Source organism: Bombyx mori, chromosome 27 (genome assembly GCF_030269925.1).
Source record: "Bombyx mori chromosome 27, ASM3026992v2".
In the NCBI taxonomy this organism is placed as follows: domain Eukaryota; kingdom Metazoa; phylum Arthropoda; class Insecta; order Lepidoptera; family Bombycidae; genus Bombyx; species Bombyx mori.
Window position 1 is genome coordinate 129,598 of NC_085133.1, and position 26,102 is coordinate 155,699.

General features: G+C 42.6%; 1 long non-coding RNA gene across 1 annotated transcript in view; it reads right to left on the bottom strand.

The window, feature by feature from the left end:
- Window positions 1-718: 718 nt before the first annotated feature.
- The window catches only part of LOC134201517 (uncharacterized), a 28,768-nt gene continuing 3,384 nt past the window's right edge, over window positions 719-26,102 (bottom strand). The window contains exons 2-3 of the long non-coding RNA XR_009976857.1: window positions 1,446-1,961; window positions 719-782 (exon numbers count right to left, since the gene is read on the bottom strand). This is a non-coding gene — a long non-coding RNA (uncharacterized LOC134201517). The remainder of the gene's footprint in view (window positions 783-1,445; window positions 1,962-26,102) is intronic.

Here is a 26,102-nt window from a genome sequence, read left to right on the forward strand (position 1 = left end):
TGAAATTTTTCAATTTGAAAGAATTGCTCTTGTAAGTAGAGCGGTGCCGTACGAGTGTAAGCGATACCGGCGCCTCATGAGGCAGCATCACGAAGAACCAAATAAAGAAGCTACTTGCTACTTGAGCTATGCGGATTCAAATGTAAGCAATATAAACGGTTCGCATATTGTGACGTCACGCAGTGCGGGTCAGGGACAACAGTCGTCATCTTTACATTATTGTTATGAGACTTTAGATGTATTATGGACTTCCCTAAGGGCGTATTGATATTGTTGTTATTGTAGTTGTGATCGTATGTGTGCACATATGTATATTTTCAGAGTTCTCCGTGGGACAAATAATAATAATATATTTACAAATACTTACATATCGAAGGAAGAAAATAAAAAGTAATTATTTACACAATACCTAAGAATAAATAAAAGTAAAAAGGCGAAGTGAAGTCTGTAGCGATATAGATGGAATTAATTTAAAATCATTTGTTACGCGACCGTCTCTCTCTCCGCGAAATACAAACACTCGGTTACATGATGCGCCACAGACCACCGAACCAACAGAGCTGACTCCACACTAGACGTAACAATTTAACGGACACTTTTTGTATTTAAAACCAAAATGAAGTATTAAAAATAACAGGGAAATCACTACAACGGAGATGTCGGATGCCCTTTGAAACATTGAAAGTCTTCAAGTAACAGAATAAAGAGTGAATACTTGCCGTCGCTGCCCTGGCTGCCGCCGTGCGCGTGGTGTGCGTACTGCTCATCTGAAAAGTCGTACTCTACGTCAGATCAGACACATCTGCCCTCGACTCATGCTTCACTATGGTCGCTGGTACTACATCTCCACTACTCTCACTCACTACACTATTGCTTATATGATAATATGGATCGATATATTATTTATTTTGCACTTTATTAAAAACAATATTTGGTCGACTTCAGTCACACCGTAGCCGAAGGTTGTCCGGTATCTCAAAGTTACCAAGTGATGATAAAACTACTTCTAACCATGAAAACTTCTATTTTACGTCTTATATAAGATATTCCTTTGGGTTATGAGTCATAATTATCAATCTTTACTCTCTAGTAGTTCTCTAACTAAACGATCTTTGCTGTTTAATGTATTTTGCTAATAGCTTACTTTGATTCAATTTTGATTGACCAACGCAGTAGCTAGCAACCCTAACTGCTAGATTAAGTGGTGGTTTAGATTTCTACTCCGAACAAACATTCGTGTGATGAACAGGTTTGTTTTCTTTTTATGTCGGTGATTAGCATACATGTACACTGGCCCATGTATCCAAGTTTATATTTATTAAAAAAAGACATCAATAGCTAACTGAGCTCACTTTTCTATATATCTGGTATTGACAGTGACCACCCTTTTTATATTAATAAGCAATTATAGAACATTTTCTACAGCTAACTTAAAATGAACTCACCTCCATTCCGATGGTCAGCGGGCATGAGCTCTTGGTTTTGCATAGCAGGTGCGTGTATGAGAACCTTCTGCTGTGGGCTGTGAGGGTCCAGCCCCTCTACCTCCAGCAGAGGAGCGTGGGGCTCGTATGAATGTACTACCATGGGCGGGGCGTGCAGATCCATCGTGCATCACAAGTACACTCTCAACACTCTTGTCACACACTCTTTTGGTTATAATTGTCTATTAGAAACACTGTGATGATAATCCAGCACTATTTGCACACAGCTACTATCTGAGAGCTCAGTATAATTGAGTGAGGCGGTAGATGGCGCTAGCGGTTAGCTAAAGTCCGCGGTTCAGTTCTGTTCGTTGCGTGCTCTGCTAGAACCAGTCTAGACTGTTGATTATAGAATTATACACGAGTATTTTTGTATGAAATTTTGTTTTTAGTCTATTTGAGTGTCACATTGTGTCGACACAAAAGTGTTTCAGGGTTTTTTTCGTATTTTCTGATTTAGTTTCACCATTTTCGTACCTGAAACAATTCATTTAATTAATTAGATTCGGTTCGTCTTCCTGTCGAAACAGTAATCGTAGCAGCAGAAGCGTGGAGCAGACTCCAGAAGAGATTATTGTACTTTTGATAGTTTTGTAGTTGAAATAAATCAATGAAATGTAGCAGCGAGGGCTCCGTACTAAGCAAAGTCCTCAAGTGGCTGCCGGCGCGCGCGGTCACACACGAGTCTATCGACAGTCTTTGCTCGTTCTCGATATCTATTTTGGTCGAAAATTACAAACAAAAAAATATTTTTAATGAATATTGGTAAACGTCAAAATCTATTGATACAAAATATAAAAATTGGTAAACAGCTAGAAAAAATGGGCTTAAGAAATCGCACAAACAGACAGACAGATAACCATTTGAGTTTAAAATCCGTTTACTTTTGCAAGACTTTGTGATTTTAGAATTGCGATATCCTACTTTTTGTTAATACTGACCCACACACTCGTACTATTACAATATTTTTAGTCAGGTTCGAGGTTGAGTCAACGAGAGTCAGCTCTTGTTTCTTGCACGTGTCCTAATGTCCTAACTACAATGTAGGTATGTACATAAATATAACCGAGAAACAATGATAACAGGAGTTCACAGAATTTACATGAAAGTAAGTAAAACAAGATAAAACTTAGCACAAATATAAATCAAAGCTCGCTTCCGTTTTACAAATAAAATGTGTAGAGCATATATTGTAGAGCCACGAGCCGCGCTCCGCCGGCCGCAGCCATTGTTCGCGCCGCCGCCGCAGAGCCACGAACCGACCGTGGACCCGCCGGGTCCTATATGTGGAGCGTCGCAATTATGTCATTACATGCTAATTTAAGAGATCTTATGAAGGTGTCCTGTGCGAGAGTGTGTTCAAGTTCAAGATAAGGCTTTAGTGAGGGACTACTGGTGGCCCGGAGGCCTTTCCAGTGTCACCAGGACAGGTGGGCGAAGTGGAAAGGCTCCGCCAAGAGGGGACAGGAACCCTTAGCTAACACAGTATACACACTCCCTTGTGAATTGGTGAAAATCAAATGTAGCCTTTGTCACATGTGAACATATAATCCCCGCATGTACCACATCCAGGATCAGAGTACATTTTATAGTTGATGGAGTGGTCGCTCCGGCCGTAGCCTCCACCGAGCTGCATGACCCGCGCACTGCAAGTGACGCTGACGCTAACGCTGACTTGTTTATTTACGTGAGGGAGCGGTGTGCTGCTGCCTGGGAATTTCCGATTTTGTACAGTGATTACTTACCATCAGGTAGTCCGTTGGCTCACCTGCCATACTGTACAGTGTTTGTTTCCCTCTAATGCACTAATGAACTGTATACTACTAAATGCCACTGAGTGTCAGAGAGTGCCAGTGCTGGGGCTACGAACTGAATATACCTACATTATGATGACTTTCAATACTTTTATTGCCATCGTAAATAATTTATTAAAAATTCTGCATCTCTGTGTGCGTCGACACTTGTGTGTATGTGTGAGACAATGAGTCGTCTGCAGAGGCACGACTCAAGGCTGTGGGAATAATTCGACAATACACGTACAACCGCACGTGATATTCGAGTCCGAAGATATGTCTCGGGGCAATTTTGTGATAAGTTTTTTTAATACATTATGACAGGCACAAGATTTACTGCTCATTTAAGTTTAAGCGCCATCCCGGGCGCACATAATCTGCATCTTGACGTGAATATCACCGAATACCATTTTTACCAATTACCATTTACCAGTTTTGGCTTACCATTTACCAGTTGGCTGATATTTCTAAAGCCCATGAGCGACGGTAACCACTCACCATCAGGTGGGGCGTGTGATCGTCTGCCTACAGAGGCAATAAATAAAATACCAAAACCCATAGACTTTAAACCTGTATTTCAATGGACTTGACACGTCCTTCCACGTTGACGTTCATCGACAGATAGGCAGACAGGCAGATAAGCAGTGTTGCATGCACAGGGCCGCGTATACGAGACAAGAACAAATACGCTCTGACCACGAACACTAAACGGCCGACCAAGAATCGATCCCCGGTCCCTATGCTCCGTCCAAAGCTTAAGCATGTCACACGAAACGTCTCTCAGTGCATCGTTGAGAATTGTTCCTCGTGAGTTTAATATTTGCGAGTCAGTAGTTATAGCGCTGTACGGACACGGCATCTATCTCCAGACACATCTCCGCGTTGTCGACCCTACTGTATCCGATATTCCCATACACGGACACAGTAAAACACACATTTAAATAAACACACATATACATTTCAGTATAATTTGGGATCCATTGTCGCCTTTTTAACAAATTTATCCACAAAAAAATGTTTAATAAAAATTCTAATTTAATTTGTTCTTCATATTTTCATAAGATTAACTCCGTCCCCTGGTATGTTCGCAAAAAATGTCTTTTACGGACCTTGAATTAGCTACATATTGTGTTTAGTGGAACTTAATCAAGAGATAATGGAAGGGACTGTACTTGAGCGCCGCGCTGCTGGGTCAAGGACCATATCGTGTGTGATGCCGCAAGATGCCGCGATGTGCCGCGAAGTGCCGCGTGGTGCTGTATGGTGCGGATGCACTACTGTAACAACTCAGTGACAGCGGCCTTCACCGAACATATCTCTTCACAAAGTAAACGATTATTGGGAAACGTATTTTAAATGACTTGTGTTAAGTTTTTGTCGAATATGTGAAACAGACCTTAAATAATGTATTAGGTGTTAATCCGAACATCATGGTATCTGATTATACGAACGGATGGCCCGTGGGAACACATTACCTGCTTTAAAACAATGTACAAATGATTTGAAAATAATAATATGTGTTCGAGAATAAAAACAAAACCGAGTGGCGGTGAGTGATCGTGCGAGGGACACCAACGAGATGTCTCGCTTAATGCAACCAGACTAGTTAACGGCCCACCTGATGATAAACTAGATTTTTAGTTGCACTAGTAGAATGTGACGCTTGGAAGTATGACCTTAGGCGGGTGTCTGTTCCAATCGGTAGTGGCAGGTACTTGCACAAATAGAATTAACGAAAATTGCGACAAGCATTCCGCGGCCCCGCGATGGTATTCCATCGGACCTATGTATGCCCCTGAGCGCTCCTGTAGTCCAGGGAGGCCCACGTTCACAGTCGTATCACGAGTAACTTCGTCTATTCGAGTTGCCAGTTCTTCTCAGGACGGAGGCTAGTTTTTGTGAATTGGCGGTAGTTCTTTTTGACCTTGAACAAGTATGTACTTTCATTTATGTTGAATTAATTTTTTTTTTTGATTTGATTTAATCTGGTTTGATTATCACACCAGTGCACCTCCGAGCTGACACAATTACCATAGTCCACCATCACGTATGACCCACTTACAAAAACAGGTAATATTCTAAGTATTTGGTGTCCTATCAACTGGCGAGCTAAGTACTTCCTTGCTTGTGACTGTCAGTAATCATGAGGACGAGTCGCACGCCACCGGCGCCACCTGTCGAGCGTAATTAGTACCTCCCCGGGAACACTCCCTGAAGATACAGTTTTAGGTCGATCGCACAAGAGACGCGTGAATGAACACGAGAATACGACAACGGATGAGTGAGTGCGGAGTAGCGCGCGCCGCTCAGTACCACAAGCACATTTAGATTCATTCATCTGGTTATTGAATGCTCCTTACAGAATATTGAAATCGTGTTCAACTTCCCTTCGTAACGTATGTACCTACATACTTATATAAAAGCAGCGTGCCTCTACCTACATTAACATAAGCAATAACAATAAAAACAAATTTTCACACAAATAATTGAGTTTTCTAAAAAAAATCTCAATTTCCCAACCGCCCCCCAATTACCGGCGGAGTGTGACGACTGATCGAGTAAAACACTAAAAATGACTTATTTGTAAACAACGGCTATTTTCCGGTAGATTGGGCTCGCGGGGCCGCGCTGCGACAACCTCTCACCCCTACCACGGACCGCACTCCCGGCTCCTCCGTCCTAATATAACATAATAATAATAACACGAGTAGGTATACGCCGTTTCATCTACGCGTCTCAATCATTACAATCCTGAAAACTACAAGAGGCTCAGCTTATTTATTATTGCTTCAACCTATTTATTATTTATCAGCTATTTATTACACGCCTAGACGAGAAAAAATAAAGCAGTTTTGTAAAAATATAATGTACCGGTTTCAAAAGAAAACTACACACCAATTAATTATTGTTAGTTCATGTGAAATAAAATTTGCAGTTTTGGAGGTCCTTTTTAAAAAAAAGGCAGGACGTCCTGTCCAGTTTTCAACAATAAATTAAACTTGGTTGGAGTTAAACTTATCGACTTCCATGTTTGTAGCTTTTAACCTCACAACATTCCAATGCATCCTCACTATCTGTAGTATCGCAACGCACAGCGTAGGTACAATAAGTAATGCCGCTCCGTTCGTGAGACCAATGGTAAGGGTTACCGCGATTAGAGCGATAATTATAACAATTTGCTCTATGTGTGTGTGCGTGTGTGTGCACTTGTGAGCAGCAGTGAGCGCCACCGCCCCACCGGATTCCGATGGCGCGGTGCTGTCGTGCGTGTGAAGGGGTATCCGTCGTTTAAGCTTCAAATAAATTAACATTTAATTATTTACATTTTGTTTATTGCCGATCGCGCCGCGCTGCTTCACGGTCTAACGTTCGAGTAAGTATACCTGTTGGTTATTTTGACTCTCTGATTTTCGACAAGTGGACCGAAGTGAAAGCGATCGGATTAACACTCAACAACCACCGAAGTCTGTAGCTGCGGGTCCTCACGAGTCGGTGTTGTCGTTCTGTCTGCTCCGGCCGCAAAGTTATTGTACGTAAGAGGGCATTCGCTGTTCCCAAGCAATACAGACACAAATTAATGTCTCAATTCAATTCATTTGGCGGTGTTCACGTGTCGTGAGCTGTTTGCTATTTGAACTAGACCACTATTAAGTAAATCTATTTAATACAATGGATGACGTAACGGCCGGTCGACTGTAAGTGCGCAGTGAGAGCATTTTCCTTTCAAGTTCAGTGGCACGCGGCGACCGGGCAGGCGTGGGAGCGCCGCTGGGAACTAGACTAGTCTACTACATTGTGTTTGTGGCTTCTTGTAACATCATTTGCCTGCTTATGTAACGCTTCCTTATGTAATTAAACAAGTTTTAAGTAGATTCGTGATAGGAATCTTTACCTAGGCTGAGGGCTTTAGCTGTGAGGGATACGATTATCCTCCGCAAGGCGCCGCTCGCTCGCACAGTACAAAGCTATATAAAAAACCTAAAATATGAGCAAGGCACAGTGCGTTGTGGAATGAAACTGCGTTGTCTGTAACAATAGCTAACAATAGCTAACAATAGGTGTTACATAGATGTAGATAGAGGTGTCGGCAAGGTCATGACGTCACCGACCCGAACGCGCCGCCGCGGACGACACTATGCCGCAGTGGATCAAGCAGCCGTCGCCTCACTATAGTGTCGGTCGAGGGCCACCCCCGAGATACGCCCTCAGTCGTGTCTCGAGAGTTCTCCTCGTCACAAACAACAGTCCTCGACGTCGCGTGTTCTTCTCTAGGACCTCCTCAACGGAACCGTTCAAGTCGTCGGCTAGTGACGACAAGTACGCACGCGTTACTGCTGTATGCTCATCTGCAGTAGTAGTACAGAGTGACCTCGTGTGTCAAAGTGACGGCGTCCAAAGTTGATGTCCGCGTGCCCCGGTCACCGAGACCGTCTTCAATACAATATGCATTCGGTATGCAATCGATTGATGTTGTAATCTTAACATTTATAAGAAATAGTAGAATACACGATATTTATTAATTACTAGCCGCACTCGCCCGCTTCGCTGGGCATTTAAAATTAACATTATCGACGCTTGAAAGGCAAACGTGACTAAGCGACAATAACTGCTTTGTACATAAATTATAGGCAATAATCATATTCGATAGGCAAAAAAAAAATATTTCTAGATCTATTAAAATCATTTCAATCCTACAGCTAGTAGCTAGATTCTACTACAGCTAGATTCGTTAAAATATTTTTGTTTTCAGGTATTTCAACTTTAAATTAGTCTACTGTAAAGTTTGCCTTTCAAGCGTCGTTATTATTTATTGTCATTATTATTAGGGAGTCCAACACTCATATAAATATTAGCCTATCCATTAACTATATGTATTATCTACATGGATACCAAGCTTCAAGTCAATCAGATGCATGGCTCAGTAGTTATAACGGAACATCCTTAAAAACCACTGTAGATTTATATAGTATAGATTATTATTTACATATTATTATTTACTATCAAAACGTAAGAGGGTAAGTGTGTAGTTCGTGTTGTACCGAGCGCCTTATAATTGAAAACAATAAAACTTGGTTCCCTTTTACTTACTAGTTTTGCTACAAACACTAGGAACATGATTACAGTAGGTACTCAGGAAATGAGAATAGATATACTTTTTTAAATGTCTGTCTGTCTGCCTCTTTTTATAGCGCCGGCTGAGGACATGAGGCTCAGCAGAGCCGCGGAGTCCTAGATCCTCGAGAGTGGCAAGGTGCGGGTTGTGCAGAATTTTATTAATCACCTTTATATCGTCAGCTTTAATTTTGTAATTTTTTATTTGATAAGGTGCTTTTTTTCTTTCTTTGTTTTTGGAAATAAAATGGGCTTATTATTATTATTATAGTGTATTAAATACTGCCACTTATTATTATTATTATTATATATTGTCAGCTCTGTACTTACATGTCGTCGCTTCGTCTGCGGTGCGTTGACAAGTTACAAGTACTCGTGCAATGATAAAACAAAAAGCCGGTAAGAGCGGTTAAGTTGAGTCGATAACGTAAAGTTAGGGTCAAGTTAACGGCGGCGGTTACATTTCTAACCGTTTTTATTGTTCAGACAATTATCTTCGCGCATGTTGCTTGTGGGCTGCGGGGTGGATACAGTTGATTAAATATATATTTGTATTTGTACAGTTCCCGCGTCGCGGCCGAGCTTGTGGGATACTTTAGGACTGAGTTGTGTTGCGAATAGGTAAAAAAAAATTTATTACCTAGATTGGTGGACGAACTCACATCCCCACCGGTGCCCATAGACATCTATAACGTAGATGCTGCCACCACCTTGAGATATAAGTTCTAAGGTCTCGGTATAGTTACGGCTGGCCCACCCTACAAACGCATTATTGCTTCACGGCAAAAACAAGCAAGGCGGTGGTACCTACCCGCGCGGACTCTTAAGAGGTCCTACCACCAGTAATTACGCAAATTATAATTTTGCGGGTTTGATTTTTATTACACGATGTTATTCCTTCAACCTGGAAATCAATCGTGAACATTTGTTGAGTACGTATTTCATTAGAAAAATTGGTACCCGCCTGCGGGATTCGAACACCGGTGCATCGCTAGATACGAATGAACGGGATGTCTTATTCTTTAGCCCATGACGACTTCACGGACTTGTACGGATGAGCTCGCGACACATCTAGTATTAAGTCGTTCCGTAATGTCATGCTGCTGTTCCTCCGCTTAAATAAGAGCAATTGAGTAGTCTGAGCGAGGACAGGTGGGGTGCATACGCGCGGACCCCATATTGAGCACTGTGCTGCCCCGTACCGAGCAAGTGTTAAATATGTAGTCACGTATGGCACCTGCCTGTCGAATTGAGCTTAGCAACAATATGGCGTTAATGATGCCCATGGGCGACGGTAATTTCTTAGTAGCGTCGATTGATTGCTCTGTGTGCTCGGCCGGGTCGGTACACCCAGCCGCGAGGCACCTCAGAGACAGGCTCTGGGAGGTGACCGCGTCCGCGTCAGTGTGCTTTTTTTTCCCTACCTAAGTCGATAGCCTTGAGAGGCTATTTCAGCGTAACCTTAACTAGTTGGTGAGCTCACGGGGCTCAAACCTGATGACGTTGCTAACACGAACCCTAGCAAGAGCAGTGCTTCGCAGAATCTACCACCGGATCGGAAACGCGACCTACTGAGAAAATCCGTCGAGGAACTCAGTGTGCTGTGTCTGTGGGTTAATTGAACGATGACCGGTGCTTGAGGTACCTAAAAGCACCGTTAGTGGATCGGGAGGATCCGAAATGACGTGTTTGGGGCGACGTCGACTGCTTTCCATTCTGTCCGCAGGATCGGGAATGAGTCGGTCTGCAGCGACGTCACCGCTCTACCAGCCAGCAGTCATCGACCCCGAGTGTGCATTACAATCAATTGTAATACAATGACACAAAAAATCTAATTGTTATTGAATCATTAACGGAATGATTAGCGAACATTTTCCTTGTTGAGGCTTTTTGTATCGCTGCTCGATACACGATCACGCGATAGTAAGGTCGCCTGGAGACCAGCGTCTAGGATCGGGTCTGTGTTAGTCAATGAGCGCTGTTGTTCAGATCGTAAGCAGCTCGGGGATATGGCGGTTGCCTTTTTATTGTTTTAATGACGTCTGGGTCGCCGGTTCGAGACTGAGCAGGTGCCGGAGCTGACACCACAGACGTCTGTGCGTCGACCAGTGGTGTTGTGACGATAGATAACTTTACGAATTTATATGTTTGGCAGAATGCTTTATATTTATTATATTTGAATTGATATTAACATAAACAATGAGATGATCTAAGCGGAACATGTTTCAGCGTAAGAAGTCGTTGAAGTCGCCGTGGCCTAAAGGATAAGACGTCCGGTGCATTCGTGTTGAGCGATGCAGTGCAGAGATGCAGAGCGATGAGTCCGCGCGGGTAGGTACCCTGCCTATTTCTGCCGTGAAGCAGTAATGCGTTTCGGTTTGAAGGGTGGGGCAGTCGTTGTAACTATACTGAGATCTTAGAACGTATAACTCAAGGTGGGTGGCGCAATTTACGTTGTAGATGTCTATGAGCTCCAGTAACACTTAACACCAAGTGGGCTGTGAAATCGTCTACCCATCTAAGCAATAAAAAAAAAGATAATAAAAACACGAAAATGTTAAAATTTTGCTAAACATAAATCCTTTCCAGAGACCTAAAACAGAAATACTTTCATTGAAAAATTACAAAACATGAATGAAGCAGTCATCACTTATTATCAACCGTACCATCCTCGTGTTCCATTTCGCGTTTAAAATGATCGCTTACCGTCAATTAACGCGCTTGTCTAATCTTGTTGACATTTGTAGAAGTCTCACAATATTCCGCATTTAACACAAAGATAATAAAAAATAACAGAAGGGTCAATTAATTTAAGCAGAGTTTTGTCTCATTAATAAAGTCAGTTAGAAATCAGCCCCCGCGAGCAACCTGTCGGGGTGAAGGGTCGTTACCACCTGCAGGGCGCGGGGCGTGAGGTCGTGAGGTCGAGGGGCGGCGGGGTAACACCTGACGTAACGGAATCTTGCGCACGTGCCCGCACTGTCTCCGCGATCAGACTATCTGTGCTAGGGGTGAGCCCAATTATAATAAAGTTTCATATTCATGTTACTAAATAATGTTAACTGGAATTATAATTTACTGTTTTATATATTGAACAGTTTGAAATGTTTTATTCTCGAGACGGGACTTATTGAATGAAGTTAGTGGTACGCCCGTAGTACGACTAATGTATTGGTGACGCACAAACGAAACCTCCACAAGCCTCGTTTGAAGAAGGATATGTCACAGCGCTCGGGAAACACCGTGGTTTTTTTTCCTACTTATGCTGATAGCCTTGAGAGACTATATCAGCTTCGCCCTAACATGTAGGCGAGCTCACGGGGTTCAAACCGGAGTGGTGCTAACACTGACCCTAACAAGAGCAGTGCTTCGCAGAATCTACCACCGGATCGGAAACGCGACCCACTGAGAAGATTCGGCGAGAAACTCAGTGGGCTGTGTCTGTGGGCTAATTCGCTCGTCGAGCCCTTCGTCGTAAGCGACGGATTCGGCGAGGACGATGACGGATCGTGGAGGGATCGTATTTCAAAGCTGTATGGTACGTGGCAAAAAAGATATCTGGAAACGCGCTGTGGATGTACGCAGTGGCTCCATGTAGTATGGATGAACTCTTCTACTCCGGTGCAATGGTAAAAACGAGATAATGGAATCATCTAAAACAGTTCCTCAGAGCCCTCCCCGTGAAACATACGGAACAAAATACAGAGAGAAGCGAGGTCCCTCTGCAGACCCAGAGGTTCCAAACGATTCGTGAGAATCGAACATCATGCTCAACACCTATTGTTTATGTATTCTGACTGCATCGTATTCTAAAGATTGCATGTACATATGTACTTATTGTAAAATACTAACTATTATGACAACAATAGCTATTACAATTGTAGTCTGTGCGTTTGTGGATGTCGATTTCTACATTAACCGCTTAGACCGGACGTGGTGGCCAGTAATCATTCACACAAGTAGCTGTTCCCTAGGGACTCCAGCCCAGGCCGGTCATAAAGAACCAGTTCAATGAAGACATTGTTTCAGTGTGCTAACTGCGCTTCCTCTGCTCTGAGAATACCTACCGGAAAATCACTGAATGAAAACGTTACGCTCATAAACCTTTATAAATTATCTATTAATAAGTGAAACATGCGATGTTATGCAAATATATGCGTTCCCACACACGTCACACACCTGTTACGTACATACGCTAGAGCATTTGCATATTTGTAACGCGACAACCCTGTCGCTCCGAGGAGCGGCCGGAGTGCGCGCTATTACTGGCACGACTGTACCGACTGGTGTAATGAGTACTCGACACTAGCGGGCGCGGCGTCCTGGTGTCTCCTGCAGCCGTCTCACCAGTATCCACCGTGGAGCAGTTCTGAGTTTGAATCGAGCCTCTTATCACGTAGCGCAATTGGGAGTTCAACATCAAACCTCAGCCGACTGAGGGTATTTGAATTGCTATCGAAGGCAGCTAAGTCTACAGGCCTTCTGATACTAGGCGGCTATGGATTTTAGTATTTTTATGGACGAACGCACTAATTCCGGGTTTTAAGAAAGAAATCAGTTCCGGACCGACTACCATATTTGATTATTTGTTGCTCCATGCGCCTGTGTGTGTGTGTGTGTGTGTGTTTTTTTTATATTGCTTAGATGTTTGGACGAACTCAAAGCCCACCTGGTGCTAAGTGGTTACTGGAGCCCATAGACATCTGCAACGTAAATGCCGCCACCCATCTTGGATTTAAGATCTAAGGTTAAGTCTAAGCTACAACTCATATACTGAGTGCCCAAGAACTTGAGTCGAATGTCTCGAGATGGCGAGTGGCCCAAGAATGTACGAGTCCTCAGCGGCCGGCTGCGAGCATCGTCGCTGTCCACGAGCGATGCAGACCACTTTCCATTTCATGGACCGTAGATACGCTTGTTTTCGACAACAATCTAAGACTTGTAACGCGTGAGAACTGTAAATACGTTGAATATACGGTAAATCCACCATTTTATAGTATTTTTTATGAGTGTAAGGCGCAGGCGCAGGTGTGGCGCCGCGGCAGAGGTGACACTAAGTTTTTGCGCGATGCACGTCGGGGTCAGCCGAGGTCGTTCACCTTCTGCAAGGGCTAATTATTACTACTGTAATTGTTAATCGTGACGTGTGTAACTTTCACATTTCATATCTTTACACGGTCTGGCGGGCCGGGGTGGACGGACCACCGACTGACCCCTGGCCCGCTTACTACTCCACGGACCATTACGGTAATTGGTTGCCGCCCAAAACATTCACGATGTCGCCATCTATCTTCAAACGTGAGATTGAAGACTCAAAACTTATAATAAGGAAAATAATAAACGCAAGATTGAACCATCAAAGTAAGATTTAATTATATGTAGTTTAATTGGATTGTAAATTATTTGTGAAATAATGTTTTATTTATAATTTCTTAAGTTCATATAAATTAATTCAAAGCACAATGTTATCGTATGGCGGGAAAGATTCCAACGGTTTTCCAGCGCTCCCCATTTAAATTTCGAAAATTATTCAAATTGAATTAAACAAAAAAAGCGTAACGTATGAACACATGTTAGCAACATTCAAAACGTTTATAGGTTTTTTTTTAATTTGACACGTGGATCTGCGTCGGCCGGAGCTCATTTCCTGTTATCAATTGCAGGTTCTGTGTCCTGTGTGCTTACGAATTACGTTTCATTTTACAATCATTATTTATTTCTATAGTCATTCATCTACAACTGATATTACTTCAGTTGGACCCGTGCACTGGACTTCCTACTGTAACACAATGTGACTATGTGTGATATATTGACTAACTCAATTTCTTTTTTTTCCATAACTGTTCTGTATTGTTCTGTCTTCGTGAAACTTAGATCTTTCTTCTTTATTTAATAATATTGATGGTGTACTTCAGAATAACATACCACGACGTCCGACGGGCGTGGTGATGGACCTTGAAGGTTGGAGGCAACTCATTTCGGCTCATGGTTGTACAGAGACTGGTCCCATTCAATTACTCCCAACAAGTGCTAGTCATAGTCGCGACATGCTCAACACTTGGTGATTATCTATACTGTTTATGTTGTCACTTATGTGAGTGGGCAACAGCACAGCCTGGGGTACAGCTAAGACTGTGTCTGGCTCTTGGGACTCTTCTTACAAGAGTGTAAATTAAGTGTTGTGATCGTATATTATGGCCATCAGTCCAAAATATTTTCCAACGAGAGAATGACAATGTGACAATGTCAGTGCCACTGGCCGCTTAGCCGGACAGCGCCGGACATCGCGCCGGACGAATCGCCGTAATGTTGTAAACATTTGTCAAACTTAATTACAATCAAAAAACCTCCTACAAAAACTGAACAACCAACTAGGAAACAGACAATCTTCACACTTCCTTGAAATTGACAAAAAAGAAAACGCGCTTAAGGTAAATGTGCAGGCTATTTTCGACCTTGTCGTCTAAGGCATTATGTCTGCTAATAGTATAAATGCAAAGTTATTATTGTTGAAAACAGCTGATTTGAGGACACAAGTGGAATAAGAATCAGTAAGAATATGATATTATTTCAAACTAGATAAAGTGATTGTATTCTTAGTATTGTTACACTTCGGTTTGTAGAAGATTAAAACAAATTTTACATATTTATTAGCTTTGAGTGTTTAATGCTTCAACGAGAAAATGAGCAAGCAGTAACAGTATAAGCCGGGACGAGTCACTGACAAACTGAATTTCTCTCATCAATCTTCATAACATTTCAGTCTTGTTAATACAAACAGAGCGAGCTACTCGTTGAAGTAAAAAATCCAATTAAAGCAGACATTAAAATGTTACTATTTCAAAAAGTCTAAGTTCACGGCTCACCGCACAAACTCCAAGAAAGTATTCCCCTCTAAAACAAAGTTGTGTTACTGTTCTCTCATATCGAGGGCGAGGGTTGAGGGGCTGTTTTTGTACAAGTCACTGGACACCTGTTACTAAGGGAGGTTTAATGAACCTAAGACGTTAGAATAATGTACGGTTTAATGTCCTTTACGAGGGGTTAAACTACTGGAATACATACTGTATAGGACATAAGTGGTAGGTATTTTAGTTGCACGCACGAGTGAACGAGTTGACGGCCCACCTGGCGTGAAGTGGTTACTGGATCTCACAGATAACATGAAGACTGCAGTGCAATGTCCTGTATGACGCAGACAGCGACGTCTACTCGTGCTGGCTTACAATATGAGCTACCTTCATCATATACACATCCAACACACGTGAGTAAGACATGAGGAACAATAATATCACAACTCGAGCTATAAACCTACGACCCGCGCGCAATGCCACTGCACTGCCAGCGCTCCCCGGGAACCAATATAACGACTGGAAGAAGACGTCAACATTGTAGTAAATAGCCGCGGGAAAGATCTCGATCGCAACCTAGATCCGCGCGATTACAGGTCGTATTCTAACCGCCGAGCCCTGAGGGGTAATTTTTAAGTGTCGGTTTTTACTTTATGTTTACTCAACTTATAAAAGTTAAGGGCCCCGGTAAACACTTCACAACGGGTGGGCCGCGAGCTCGTCCGCCCATCTAAACAATAAAAAAATGAAACCCAAGGTTCGCATCGTTTTAGTTCCGTATTTTAAACATTAAAGCAAACAATAACGTGACTTTTTAATTGTCCAATAAGCTAGCGTACAGGTCAGCTGACGGGAAGTGGTGACGATACACGTGCGCTCTCTGCGGTGAGTGTTGTGTTGCAGATAGATCATGCCCTTAATGTAGTCGTTCAGTTAACAATATTATAATAGCGATCAATGGCTCTAGAAGCTCTGAGGAAAGTGCAGTGCTTTGGAGTAAAGCTCTCAAAATGGTTTTAAAAATAGTAACAAAATTTTGCTACCCCAAAATGCGATATTCAATGAGCAGCAGTAAGCCTTGGACAACAATTACGTCGCACTGGTACCGTCATTGATTTCACCGTCAGAATTAAAAAAGAAACAAATAATGTGAATAATTGTGATAGTATTGCGGTGAGATAGTCCGGGCTGTGAATCTCAGCTGATTACGGACGGCAGGTGGTGACGGTGACCACAACCACATCCGCGCGCCGGACCTCGAACCCACTCTCTCATAGACCAGAGTCATGTATCAATTGTTTTAAACCATCGACACCGAGATGTGTAATCTTGTTTGTTCTATAAGTTAGCACGTTTACCTGTGTGTGTGTGTGTGTGTGACGTATGCACATAGGTACATATGTACGTGACAACACTATGAGGGCCCACTGGAACTGTTCACCATTTGCTACTCCTACCCCTACTAACTCTACAAACAAACAACATCCTCACCTTTTTAAACATTTCAACAAATTTCGAATCAACAAGTTCGCGATGGACGTGTTTGTTCGTGTGTGTGAGCAAATCTTAATCAATAAGTAGTTTGTGTAACCGCTAAGCATTTGTCTCTTCATCAACTTTAATAATAAAACTCCAGCAGAAATCAAGCGACAAGTTGTAGCACAATATTTTTTACTAATAAAAACATTAAAATACCGAAATCGATATTGTGTTCGTTGATGACTACAGCGCTAGTGATGTTATTGCGTTTTATCGATAAAAGCAATTTAAGACTAGAATCAGAATTTAAGAATTAAACTATTACGTAATTAATTGGAAACAAAAAGAATACTACTGAGTACAAATAACTAGATAATGTACAAATTTGCAAAAATTACTCATGAGTGCTCAGCCGTTGGCGGTGTAGTGAACACTAACAATATACCTTTAACGCTTATTATTCTTTAAAAAATTAAACATATGACTTATCTAACCCACTATTACTTCGATATATGATCATACCAGGTGTGCTGAGATATCTATATCAAACCAGTAGCTTTGACTACATTTCCCCATAGACACAGCCCACTGAGTTTTTCGCCGGATCTTCTCAGTGGATCACGATTCCGATCCGGTGGTAGATTCTACGAAGCACTGCTTACCTATATGTTGGGGCGAAGCTGAAATAGCCTCTCAAGGCTATCAGCATAGGTAGGAAAAAAATACTACATTGCAAATATCAGACGTATTTACAAAACCGGTCTTTCAATTTCGTGTACCGACACACAGCTGGATATTTTAAGATCAAATAATATACCAAATATAAATTTTCTCACGAAATCTTCGTTTTTATAGTTTTATCTAATCGAATGATGGTGTTCATTGTATTATTTACGTACGTATTTGTGTACGTTTGCCTCGTATGAAGTTCATCGAGCTAGCGGCAAGGCGGCGGCGCGGCGGCGTCCCTACGGCAAACCGCACAATTAGATCTGAGTTTAGAAGCGGAGCAGCGGGACCGCCGGCCGGTCTTCACACGCCGTCTCCACGCCACCACTCTGTGACCGCTCACCGCTCTATTTGTATACACTTTAACTATTATTTGATTTTGTTACTAGGCCTTTCCTACTCTGACAAAGCTATTTAAATTGGCCTATCATTTTTTTTTTTCAGATAAAGGATATTTAATTTTTACATGATAACACTTTGCCCGTTGTTAAATTAGAAGATGTATGTTCCAGTATCTCTTTATATTTAGTATTAACTTCCGCATGTTATCTTAATTCCTACCTTGAGTGGTAGTTGATAGTCGTTTGATGATGTTTGGATTGAATTGTTACCACATTCCTGCTCGTTTCTGTTTATAGGGTAGGACAGCCACAATTAAATTGAAACTCTGACAATACGTCTCTCGCATTTATTTGGGACCAGGCAGTCGCGTACGATCCTCGACAAGTTCTTACGGATCCATCAGGTCCAATAGCCATTACGCGCCTTTAGCTCTAACACCAGGAGGAGACTCACGGACCCCAGACCCCGCACCCGTGGAACTCAGCAAATAGTTCGACGTGCAACCTCATCAGCCCGCTGAGTTTCTCAGCAGGTCGCGACTCCATTCCGATAGTAGATCCATTCGCGAAGCAGTTACTCTTGAGTTATTAGGTCTCCTTTGAAGGCGCTCGGGTAGCTGTTAGGAAATCCCTTCCGGACTGAGCCCTTGCTCGCCCACCTATCCTGGCAAAACTGGAAAGGCTTCTGAGCCACCTGTAATCCCTCAATCATAAAAAAATCCTTCGTACTATAACTGCACACGCAAAGGTTACGGCTCAGTGCAGAGCACAGTTTGCGTTTATCTTTGATTATATAGTTCAAGGAAGCTCACGTGTGCTAAAAAATCGTAAAGTTCTAATACATTTCCGTTGTCACAGAAGAGTTGACTTGACAACGGACTCAAGAACAACAAAACCAACGATTGTTTGTTGAATCGAGCTCCGATCTATAAAACAATGATCGATATTAAATCGTGGAGAGCTCATTGTAACGTCTTCGCCGGATGTTCCGCCATTGCTCACTCGACCGGTCCGAATTCAAAACGGAGCAGCTTCCGGTGTGACGTCAGCGCCGCCATTTTGTCGTCGCTGCCATTGTTGCATGGGAAACGGGAGCGAAGTTAATGAATTTCCCGCAGGAAAGCATTTCGACTCTGATGTTTTTGTATGAAAGTTGTAGTGGGAAGCGGCCCGGGCTAGTTATTACGCGCAGTCCGATTTTTTAATAGACCTCCAACTTTTTGCTTGTAATTAGTTTGACATTTTTGTAATGTGCTGTGGTATCTTTTTGAAGCATTTATGTTCACGTGACTGATAAATTTTACGTTCAGTTGAAATTTAAAAGTTCTCTTCACTACACACAGTACAGTTTGAGTCAATAGTGTTGTAGTATTGGACCTCACGTGCGCGGTGGTTGGCAGACAGCTCAGAATTACTGAGACATAGCGATAAGGGTCTCAAACAGCGACGCTGATATGAGTAGAATCGCAGAGCCACAAGAACAATAATAATCCTAGGCTTCTCGAACAAAGATTGATAATAACAAAAAATCGAGTTGAATTTAAGCCGTGGATAATGCGACCGTGTAGCGACCTTCCTGAAACCGATCTTGGCCTGACCGTGAGCCACAGCCTGGCTACAATCAACCTTACGTTTCAGGTCAACTGACGACTCTTGGAACTAATTCTGTTTAACTTCATTAGACTGCGGCGTATTAGCGATCGACCGTTGTCTTAATAACGGAGGTTTGAGTTCGATTGAAGTCCGTCAGCTCAGCGTCTGTGTCTGTACTGATATGTTCACCCGACTGCCGCAAACCAAAACAAAATTAGGCTAAAGAAGGGGTGTGTTGAGCAGTTCATCTGTGTTTACCATAATTGAGCACTAAATGGGTTAGTACTTATTTCACTTGATAAATTATATCCGCTAGTGTTAGCCCGATATTTCAAACTCAACCACAATCGCCGACAGCTCAAGGTTGAGATTCGTTTGACGTAGCACATTTATTCGTTTGTTTGGTGATCAATATTTTTTCCTTTAAAGTTAAAAAGAAAATTGTTTCCAGTGTTTTTGAATCGATAAGGAAACTCGTCGATATCTACGAAACAATAACAACCGACTGGACGGACACACGGCAGCGAGCTGCTTTGTGTGTATAGATATTTCGAAGTCTCAGTTTTTAGCTTTTTGATCTATGAATAGGTGATCATATTTGGTAACAACACCAGGAACTCCCAGCCCCACGGAAGAAAAGAAACAGAGGGCTCGCGTACCACACGTAGAACTAACTTGTTGTTATAGCAAATAGTGGGATTTTGTGACATCTTATGTAGCGGTTGTCTTCTGTCCAGAGCAACTCGGCTAGCTGTAGAGTTGTGCACCTGATCATTCTTGATATCCGCGAGGTGCACCTCGGCTCTTACCGGACTGTCTCTCAGTATGTCCTGTGAGTGAGAGCCGACAGCCCAAGTCCAGTTGACAGGCGCCCCGCTCCTATGCACCTGGAGGTGTGTACATCTGACGGAACTGGCTTGGCTTCTTACGTCGTCCATAAAACGGTTTGATGGGCGCAAGCGTCGCCAACCTTCTCTGGAAGTCCGGTTATATACCGCAGACTTTCTACTGGAACTGGTTTGATGACGGGACAACGTAGGTAATGGCTTAGTCTCCTTAGATATTGATATTAACATTGATGGATATGAATTCAACTTTTTAAATAAACATATTATAAAATTGTAATTAGCTCCAAAAGCGCAATCATTTTTAGAATAAAGGTCTATAACCTTAGTCAAAATAAGGACCAGGCTTAGAGACCCTGGTTGTCGAACTCGCCAAAGAGCTCACGTGCAATCCATACATCAGCCCCCTACGTTTCTCGCCGGATCTTCTCAGCGGGTCGCGATTCCAAACCGGTACTGGATGCACTCGGAAAGCAGCAGCCCTAGAGCTGTTAGGTCTCCTTCGAAAGCGCTCGTTAGCAAATACGCCTGCCGGTAAAACTGGAAAGGCTACCGGGGCACCAGTGCTCCTTCCTTCTTCTTCTACCCTCGGGCCGCGAGAGTGCTAGAATATTTAATTGATAGAATTGAACACTGAATTGTGTGAAGTAATCTCGTAGCTTTGTTGTTGATCTAAAATCGAACCAAGTCAAGGTTTGAAACCTACTTCGCATTAGTGAGTGACCCTAGAGCTGGACAAAAAACGGCCATCGCAGAGCATCCCCGGTCGCCGACAAAAACAGTCGTCGAGGCTGCGGGCCGCTCGGTTGGCTAACACTTGTTATTGACATCGGCAGCGAGGCCGCGCCGCCGCACTCTTTGTGCAATACTAGATACTCATTATGTTATTAAAAAATACATATTATTCACTAACTACTTCTTAGTTTGTAAGTGACTAGCAGCAACCAGTGTCGGGAGATGCACCTATATTACTAGACTTTGGATTGACAAACCAGGCCAGGAAATGGTAGAAGAATTCAGTGACGACTTTTCAGTAACTGCCTAGAAGTTATTTTTATTGCTATCGATAAAATACAAGCGTACAGCCCCGCTAATAGTAAGTAGCTACCCTCGCTCAAAGATCTTAGCAAACTTAAATACATAGTTGAGTCGCAGCCTGCGCTAATGGCTTTTTTGTAAGCTCGAAGGACGATTCATAGCGCTCAAGGAATACTGCGGAACTCAATCCCACGTCATGTTCTAAGCGGAATGCCCAGTTCACACTAATATATAATTCCCCGGACAACCCTACTCCTGCGGCAGCATTCGTTATAAAGTCAACGAACGCAACAACGGAAATTAAAAACCTTAATGGCAGTGCCTACCCCGGAAAAGCTTAAATAGCGTGAAGATATCGACAAGTACAGAAGGGCAGTGCCAGTCGATCTCAAGCTAATTACGAAATAATTAACAAACGTAATATAGCGGATCAGATTTGTAGTCCTTAACGACATTGAAATAAATTCCATGATTGCTTGGTATAATTGATTCGGCGTGTAATGATCAGTTCACTGCCTATCACGAGTTGTATTCATCGGACTGTGGACTGTGTCGATCAGCTATTGATATTTTAGATTTATTGAAAATTTAGCAAAAGTACTCATTCATGAAATGACGCAATGTCTGTTGCGGCTCGTGGTGTAAGGACTATAGCATTATGGAGTTAATTTTTACGATCAGCCTACGAATTTGTAGTGTAAATTTACTGTAATAATTCAATCAATGTTCAGAATGTTCAATGTTCGGTGGTCACGACGTTTGCTCAACTGGTGTATTATCGTGTATTTAATTTTGGGCACAACTTATTAATAATAAAATACTTCGCGATTAAGAAGAATCTGTCAAATTGTCTCTTTTTTTTATTGCCTTTGTAGGCAGACGAGCATACGGCCCACCTGATGGTAAGTGGTCACCGTCGCTCATGGATGTCAGCAATGCCAGGGGCAGAGCCAAGCCGCTGCCTACCATAAACTCTTTGCGCAATGTTTTTTTTTTTTTTTTATTGCTTAGATAGTTGGACGAGCTCACAGCCACCTGGTGTTAAGTGGTTACTGGAGCCCACAGACATCTACAACGTAAATGCGCCACCCACCTTGAGATATAAGTTCTAAGGTCTCAAGTATAGTTACAACGGCTGCCCCACCCTTCAAACCGAAACGCATTACTGCTTCACGGCAGAAATTGGTAGAACCGTGGTACCTACCCATGCGGACTCACAAGATGTCCTACCACCGGTAATAAACATGCGATCACCATCGCGACCTAAGTAGCTGAGGACAGGGGGTCGGAGTGGTCTGGTCATCGCCTCGCAACGTCTCCGCACTGAGCAAATCAGTACGCTCATTCGACTAAACCACAAGACATATTCTTATTAGTTTCGTATCTTCAGATCGATATTATAACTATTCAACTGAACGGTAACTACCGCTCTGCGTATCTTGGCTGCGGAACTACTAAGCGTTAAGATTGAAGGCCGACGTGCTATACCGCCGCTCCCGTGACTGATGGCTCGTGACTCCCCTGAGCCGTACATGTGTATACCCATCGGAGCTGCCGAAACAAACTTTACTAATTCCATTGAAACGTGCACGTCGAGTTAAGCGAAAGTAATAATAATAAGCCCATTTTATTCCCAAAAACAAACAAAGAAAAAAAAATTACAAAATTAAATATAAACTTATGTTATTAGAACCCCATTCGGGTATAGGCCTCCTCCAGCTTACTCCACTCTTCCCTATCCTTGGCTTTGTTTCTCCATTCTTTTCCAGTTGCTGCTATTATTTCGTCGATCCATCTGCTCCTTGGTCGTCCTCTTCTTCTTTTTCCCACTGGTCCTTCCCATGTTGTAATTTCTAATGTCCATCTTTTATCTGTATATTTCGCAAGATCTTCGTTCTCTTGCGAGAAACGAAAGTAAACGTGTAATAATTGAAGTAGTTCTGCCGCAGAGTACCGCTACCGTTAGTGATGTTGTGTGTAGTGCGGCGTGCGCATCTCGTGTGCTCGGCGCCGGTCAGTGGCGACCACCGAGCGAAACATCCTGCTTCACTGGAGCATGGACCACGTGCGGCCACTCGACGGAGACGGCCGCTGCTACTCACATGGAACCTTGCACTAGCTGTGCCCTCTCTGACGATCTCTTCACGTATCGACGCTGATAAACCTCCCGAGTGTTACTTCATCACGCAATCAAATTCACATTTCAGTCAAAAGCTGCTTTCTCTCTACGAGTATCTATTAAGAATGTTAACATCTCTCACGTTTATATTTTGTTAATCTATTATATTGTCCTCCCTGAACAAACGCTTCTACCATTGCGAGCCGTCGTCTACGAAGATAGACAAGAGGTGGAAGATGCCTTTCCAATGGAACCTTTTCTTGTTTGAATGTCCATTGACAAACTCCACAGCCGCAGAGAAGCTATGTAAGCTATGAAGGATGACGTCACAAACTTCGTGCTCGAGGACAGAAACAGTCCATAGATAACACAAGTTGAAGTTTCAGGAGTTTCAAGAGTTGCAATAATAACCCCGTCTATAGAATCTTCAATAACTCAACGAGTTGCCAGTTGTCTCTTTCCTCTGGGTACAGTTCACGTCTTGTCCTCGTCTAGTTCCGACCATCGCTCGCATCGCTCTCTGATCTCTTTTGTTCAGGGCCACGAACGCTCATTAATCCTGCTGCGACTTACAACTCATGCTTCAAAAAGAGCTGGGTCATTCCTGGAGTCTTAAAAACATATACACACTATTTCCCCAATGCTGGACTGCTAAAGCTAAGTACTGTTAAAGTCGTTAGTAACGTAACGTCTCAAGCACGTGAGGTTCCAGTGAGCTCGTTTGTCTCAGCTCAGTAGGTCGGAAAGCTCTCGCGCCAGTGGGCCAGGATCAGTGACGTCAGAGCGCCGACGCTCAATGGACGGCTACTCGACCATAAATACTCTGCACTTTCACTGGAGCACTCTTAAATGTTTTTTTTTTGGTCTTTTAGATATCAGTGTCGCGGCAACCAAAAAATTTCCATCTAAGCAAAACGTTTTCTTAATAAACGTAAAAGTAAGTTTGAGATAATTTTGTGCATTAAAAGATAATTTTTATGGTTTTGCACAAAACAGGGACATTTCTGTTTACGGTTTTCGAAAATGTTGTCTTACAAAAATGAGGGTTGACAGTAAAAGTATAGTTGTAAGGGAACCTTAATTACAAGAGTAGTGCTATGAGCATCAATCACATCACACGAACGTGAGCCTGGTTTTAAATCTTGGTTACTTGAAGCAGGATGAAGTACTGAAGGACGAATATTTTACATTTCCACCAACAGATGGCAGTATTTTCAATTTTTGTCGAAGTTCAATGTCAGAGCACACACGCGGGTATCGCGGAGTCATGGTCGGCGGCACTGCGCCGCTGTGACGTTCTGTTTCGCTTGATGGCTGCGTTGGCTTGAATGAGGGAATGTGTGATGCGATCATAGCTGCGTTTTTTGTTTGTCGCGCTTGTATGGACTTCGTATTGCACTTTGTTGTGTAACTAGGAGAATTTAGTTTAGAGCATAGTAGCACTCGGGGCAAAATATATTATAATTTGCATAATTACTGGTGGTAGGGCGTTTAGTTAGCCCGCACGGGTAGGTACCACCACTCTCTCTATAACTGCCGTGAAGCAGTTAAAAGGCTGGGGCAGCCGGTGTAGTATAAAACTGATATTTAGAGCTCTTAAGGTGTCCATAAACAATGCCGACTGCCAGTACCATTTTGACATCACTAGGGAGCATTATCAACTCTGCTTTCGATAGCAGCTAAAATATTCACCGAACTCGTACGATTCTGTTTAGGCGCACAGTCGGGTCGTGAAGCCGTCAATAAGAGATCAGATTGAAATGATTTGCCAATATAATGAGCAGCGAGAGCGGGCGCATTCTATTTTAGAAAGTGCCACCAAACAACGTCGCCGTTTTTACGATAGTTTTTGTCAACAACAAAAACTAGTCGAGAGGTGCCGCCGTCGCGCGACCGACGCTATCACGAATGCTAACACATTGTCGACGGTCAACTACACGACTCTCTTAGTAGCGTCGCTAAGGGCAGCATTATCCTTTACTATCAGACGTGCTGTCAGCTCGCCCAGTTAGGCAAGCAAAGTAAAATTTAACGTTAGAAGTGAATCTATATAATAATACGTGAAGCAAAAACTTTGTATCCCTTTTTACGAAAATTGCGCGGACGGAGGAGCATGAAATTTCCCACACTTATAGAGAATATAGAGAAGGAGTGCAGAATGCAAATATTTTTTTATGATAATGCATAAAAGATACATTAAATCAATAAAGAAAACATTACACTCACTGCCATGTATTTGACACACACACACATATGTATATATACTCTTTGTTTATTATCAAACTTTAGTTAATGCTTAAAGTCTGCGGTCAAATTGAAAATAGGGTAATATTGTTTATCTTTAACATTATTTGTCTATAGTGTAGTCTTGGCAAAATCTGTGATTATAGAAGTATAATAAATAGTCTTTGACAATATAACCATAATAATGTTCAAACTTATAATTTCAATTAATTATAGTCGAACAGTTTGAATAGTTCAGACAAGTAGACAAGGTAAGTCCGCGTCGGGTGGCGACGCTATGGGAAGGCGACACACAAAGGCGTGTAACCTAGACCCGCGCTCGGAGGCTCCCACACTTGAAATGTTACGATTAGATAAACTTTATGTTTTCACTGACGCCGGCTTATGTAACGCTTACTTGTGCCTGCGCTTATGTTGTGTAGCGCTTTTGAACTTTTCCATAACTTGTTAAGGACTTTTTCTAATGGAAAACAT